Source organism: Barbus barbus (assembly GCF_936440315.1).
Source record: "Barbus barbus genome assembly, chromosome: 14".
Lineage (NCBI taxonomy): Eukaryota > Metazoa > Chordata > Actinopteri > Cypriniformes > Cyprinidae > Barbus > Barbus barbus.
In genome coordinates this window covers 32,792,112-32,798,613 of record NC_136742.1, presented here as the reverse complement: position 1 = coordinate 32,798,613, position 6,502 = coordinate 32,792,112, and positions in this window count along the sequence as shown.

Genomic DNA, 6,502 nt, shown 5'->3' with positions numbered 1-6,502 from the left:
AGTGGAAATGTAGGCCAGTGCACAACCAAGGTCAGACTAGTCTGACCTTTGGAGATTTTTAATTCCTAACCCTAACCCTAACCCTAACCCTAACCCTAACCTAACCCTAACCCTAACCCTAACCCTAACACACACTGAACCTAACCGACACAAATCGCTGTGCAAACCTAGGTGGCATAACCACTAGTTCTCTGAGCCCTATTTGGGATTTTTTGCATCAACAGAAATATGTTTTTGGATCACTGGAAGCCGAGGATTGGCGGCCGGTGATGTACAGAGCCCGTGCACAACCATGATTGGACTCTGGTCCGATCATTGGATTTTTTACTCCCTAACCAAAGCCAGTGCCTGCAGCTATGGACCTCTCCTTGGTGACCGGGGACTCTGAGAACATTTTCTGGGGATGCAAAAATAGTTAATATAGTTAAAACAGTACAATACAGTAAAAACAACAGTTTAAAACAACTTGTTTATTTTTGAAGCACAACATACGTGATGTGGAGTGATTTGGTGTGTGTGTGTGTGGGGACACGCCCACTTAGAAACAGCACATGGCTGCTGTAGAGAATTCCAGCCATTTTGTGTCCAGAGCTCGCCTGAAGAAGGACTAGCAAGAGTCCGAAACGTTGCGCAAAGGCCTGGACGTCCACTTTTAGGCCTCCGTCATGAGAATGGGTGACGTAGAGAGCCAAAGAAAAATTATTTCCTTCATCTATACCGATGAAGTGGTACGCTCACTGCTTTTTTCTTTGCGGAAACGTGCACAACAGCACACACACTGAACCTAACCGACACAAATCGCTGTGCAAACCTAGGTGGCATAACCACTAGTTCTCTGAGCCCTATTTGGGATTTTTTGCATCAACAGAAATATGTTTTTGGATCACTGGAAGCCGAGGATTGGCGGCCGGTGATGTACAGAGCCCGTGCACAACCATGATTGGACTCTGGTCCGATCATTGGATTTTTTACTCCCTAACCTAACCCTAACCCTAACCCTAACCCTAACTCAAGGAAACTGCACTGCAAAACACATTAATTCTTATACCACCTGTAACTTATTTGACGGGGCCTCCACAGGCTTTCCGTGGACAATGCATTAATAGGTCATATTATATTAATAAGATTATTTTATTGCATAAAATCTACAGTACAGTGCTCAATAAACACCGTACAACAGTTTCATGTACATTTTAGCTATTAAAATGGCTTAATTTGCAGAAAAGTTCACTGTCCACGGAAAGCCTGCACAAGCCCCGTCAAATAAGTTACAGGTGTCACTTTCTGATGTTGGAATGCATTAATAAGTCATATTTTATTAATAATATTGTATTTTTGCATAATACCTACAGTACAGTGCTCAGGAAACACAGTCAAGTAGTTTCATGTACATTGGAGCTATTAAAATGGCTTAATTTGCATAAAAATAAACTGTCCACGGAAAGCCTGTACAAGCCTGTCAAATAAGTTGCAGGTGTCACTTGACCACCTGTAACTTATTTGACGGGGCCTCCACAGGCTTTCCGTGGACAATGCATTAATAGGTCATATTTTATTAATAAGATTATTTTATTGCATAAAATCTACGTTACAGTGCTCAATAAACACCGTCAAGTAGTTTCATGTACATTGGATATATTAAAATGGCTTAATTTGTATAAAAATAAACTGTCCACGGAAAGCCTGTACAGGCCCCGTCAAATAAGTTACAGGTGTCACTTTCTGATGTTGGAATGCATTAATAAGTCATATTTTATTAATAAGATTATTTTATTACATAATACCTACAGTACAGTGCTCAGGAAACACCGTCAAGTAGTTTGATGTACATTGGAGCTATTAAAATGGCTTAATTTGCATAAAAATAAACTGTCCACTGAAGGCCTGTACAGGCCCCGTCAAATAAGTTACAGGTGTCACTTGACCACCTGTAACTTATTTGACGGGGCCTCCACAGGCTTTCCGTGGACAACGCATTAATAGGTCATATTTTGTTAACAAGATTATTTTATTGCATAAAATCTACGTTACAGTGCTCAATAAACACCGTCAAGTAGTTTCATGTACATTGGATATATTAAAATGGCTTAATTTGTATAAAAATAAACTGTCCACGGAAAGCCTGTACAGGCCCCGTCAAATAAGTTACAGGTGTCACTTTCTGATGTTGGAATGCATTAATAAGTCATATTTTATTAATAAGATTATTTTATTGCATAATACCTACAGTACAGTGCTCAGGAAACACCGTCAAGTAGTTTCATGTACATTGGAGCTATTAAAATGGCTTAATTTGCATAAAAATAAACTGTCCACTGAAGGCCTGTACAGGCCCCGTCAAATAAGTTACAGGTGTCACTTGACCACCTGTAACTTATTTGACGGGGCCTCCACAGGCTTTCCGTGGACAATGCATTAATAGGTCATATTTTGTTAACAAGATTATTTTATTGCATAAAATCTACAGTACAGTGCTCAATAAACACCGTACAACAGTTTCATGTACATTTTAGTTATTAAAATGACTTAATTTGCATAAAAGTGCTCTGTCCACGGAAAGCCTGCACAGGCCCCGTCAAATAAGTTACAGGTGTCACTTTCTGATGTTGGAATGCATTAATAAGTAATATTTTATTACTAAGATTATTTTATTGCTTAATACCTACAGTACAGTGCTCTGGAAACACCGTCAAGTACTTTCATGTACATTGGAGCTATTAAAATGGCTTAATTTGCATAAAAATAAACTGTCCACGGAAAGCCTGCAAAGGCCCCGTCAAATAAGTTACAGGTGTCACTTGACCACCTGTAACTTATTTGACGGGGCCTCCACAGGCTTTCCGTGGACAATGCATTAATACGTCATATTTTATTAATAAGATTATTTTATTGCATAAAATCTACAGTACAGTGCTCAATAAACACCGTACAACAGTTTCATGTACATTTTAGCTATTAAAATGGCTTAATTTGCAGATAAGTTCACTGTCCACGGAAAGCCTGCACAAGCCCCGTCAAATAAGTTACAGGTGTCACTTTCTGATGTTGGAATGCATTAATAAGTCATATTTTATTACTAAGATTATTTTATTGCTTAATACCTACAGTACAGTGCTCAGGAAACACCGTCAAGTAGTTTCATGTACATTGGAGCTATTAAAATGGCTTAATTTGCATAAAAATAAACTGTCCACGGAAAGCCTGCAAAGGCCCCGTCAAATAAGTTACAGGTGTCACTTGACCACCTGTAACTTATTTGACGGGGCCTCCACAGGCTTTCCGTGGACAATGCATTAATACGTCATATTTTATTAATAAGATTATTTTATTGCATAAAATCTACAGTACAGTGTACATTGTACATAAAATGGCTTAATTTGCATAAAAATAAACTGTCCACGGAAAGCCTGTACAGGCCCCGTCAAATAAGTTACAGGTGTCACTTGACCACCTGTAACTTATTTGACGGGGCCTCCACAGGCTTTCCGTGGACAATGCATTAATAGGTCATATTTTATTAATAAGATTTTTTTATTGCATAAAATCTACAGTACAGTGCTCAGTAAACACCGTACAACAGTTTCATGTACATTGTAGCTATTAAAATGGCTTAATTTGCATAAAATTTCACTGTCCACGGAAAGCCTGCACAGGCCCCGTCAAATAAGTTACAGGTGTCACTTGACCACCTGTAACTTATTTGACGGGGCCTCCACAGGCTTTCCATGGACAATGCATTAATAGGTCATATTTTATTAATAAGATTATTTTATTGCATAAAATCTACAGTACAGTGCTCAATAAACACCGTACAACAGTTTCATGTACATTTTAGGTATTAAAATGGATTAATTTGCATAAAAGTGCTCTGTCCACGGAAAGCCTGCACAGGCCCCGTCAAATAAGTTACAGGTGTCACTTGACCACCTGTAACTTATTTGACGGTGTCACGAGTCTGCCTGTCCTTCCCTCTCTCCAATCCGGATGCACGCCCTCACCTGGTCTCCCTCAGTTATTAATCATGCACACCTGCACCTCGTCATCACCCTCATCACGGACACTTCTTAAGCACTCACCCCAGTCACCAGAGTTGTCCGATCTCGTTGCTACCTCCCGGACTCTACTCTGAAGCTCTCCAGTCGATGAGTATTACCTCTGATTACTTACCTTGTGTACTAACCTGCTGTTCTCCGTCCCGTCTTCCTCTCAGTCTTCAGACCCGTCTGTGGGTGATCATCTGTCTGGGATCCGACTCCTCTCCGGTCACGCTCCACCCGCCTGCAAGGCCGAAAGACCCGATTAGCACTATCACCCAACACCTGCAAGATTCACGACAAAGAAGCTACTCACCTTGTCTCACGATCACCAGCACCCAAGTCCTGTAAATAAAGACACATTATTGCACTTACCTTTTGAGTCCGTCTGCATCTGTGACAGACGGGGCCTCCACCGGCTTTCCGTGAACAATGCATTAATAGGTCATATTTTATTAATAAGATTATTTTATTGCATAAAATCTACAGTACATTGCTCAGTAAACACCGTACAACAGTTTCATGGACATTTTAGGTATTAAAATGGCTTAATTTGAATAAAAATAAACTGTCCACGGAAAGGCTGTACAGGCCTGTCAAATAAGTTACAGGTGTCACTTGACCACCTGTAACTTATTTGACGGGGCCTCCACAGGCTTTCCGTGGACAATGCATTAATAGATCATATTTTATTAATAAGATTATTTTATTGCATAAAATCTACAGTACAGTGCTCAATAAACACCGTACAACAGTTTCATGTACATTTTAGCTATTAAAATGGCTTTATTTGCATAAAAGTGCACTGTCCACGGAAAGCCTGCACAGGCCCCGTTAAATAAGTTGCAGGTGTCACTTTCTGATGTTGGAATGCATTAATAAGTCATATTTTATTAATAAGATTATTTTATTGCATAATACCTACACTACAGTGCTCAGGAAACAACGTCAAGTAGTTTCATGTACATTGGAGCTATTAAAATGGCTTAAATTGCATAAAAATAAACTGTCCACGGAAAGCCTGTACAGGCCCCGTCAAATAAGTTACAGGTGTCACTTGACCACCTGTAACTTATTTGACGGGGCCTCCACAGGCTTTCCGTGGACAATGCATTAATAGGTCATATTTTATTAATAAGATTATTTTATTGCATAAAATCTACAGTACAGTGCTCAATAAACACCGTACAACAGTTTCATGTACATTTTAGCTATTAAAATGGCTTAATTTGCAGAAAAGTTCACTGTCCACGGAAAGCCTGCACAAGCCCCGTCAAATAAGTTACAGGTGTCACTTTCTGATGTTGGAATGCATTAATAAGTCATATTTTATTAATAATATTGTATTTTTGCATAATACCTACAGTACAGTGCTCAGGAAACACAGTCAAGTAGTTTCATGTACATTGGAGCTATTAAAATGGCTTAATTTGCATAAAAATAAACTGTCCACGGAAAGCCTGTACAAGCCTGTCAAATAAGTTACAGGTGTCACTTGACCACCTGTAACTTATTTGACGGGGCCTCCACAGGCTTTCCGTGGACAATGCATTAATAGGTCATATTTTATTAATAAGATTATTTTATTGCATAAAATCTACGTTACAGTGCTCAATAAACACCGTCAAGTAGTTTCATGTACATTGGATATATTAAAATGGCTTAATTTGTATAAAAATAAACTGTCCACGGAAAGCCTGTACAGGCCCCGTCAAATAAGTTACAGGTGTCACTTTCTGATGTTGGAATGCATTAATAAGTCATATTTTATTAATAAGATTATTTTATTGCATAATACCTACAGTACAGTGCTCAGGAAACACCGTCAAGTAGTTTGATGTACATTGGAGCTATTAAAATGGCTTAATTTGCATAAAAATAAACTGTCCACTGAAGGCCTGTACAGGCCCCGTCAAATAAGTTACAGGTGTCACTTGACCACCTGTAACTTATTTGACGGGGCCTCCACAGGCTTTCCGTGGACAATGCATTAATAGGTCATATTTTGTTAACAAGATTATTTTATTGCATAAAATCTACAGTACAGTGCTCAATAAACACCGTACAACAGTTTCATGTACATTTTAGTTATTAAAATGACTTAATTTGCATAAAAGTGCTCTGTCCACGGAAAGCCTGCACAGGCCCCGTCAAATAAGTTACAGGTGTCACTTTCTGATGTTGGAATGCATTAATAAGTAATATTTTATTACTAAGATTATTTTATTGCTTAATACCTACAGTACAGTGCTCAGGAAACACCGTCAAGTACTTTCATGTACATTGGAGCTATTAAAATGGCTTAATTTGCATAAAAATTAACTGTCCACGGAAAGCCTGCAAAGGCCCCGTCAAATAAGTTACAGGTGTCACTTGACCACCTGTAACTTATTTGACGGGGCCTCCACAGGCTTTCCGTGGACAATGCATTAATACGTCATATTTTATTAATAAGATTATTTTATTGC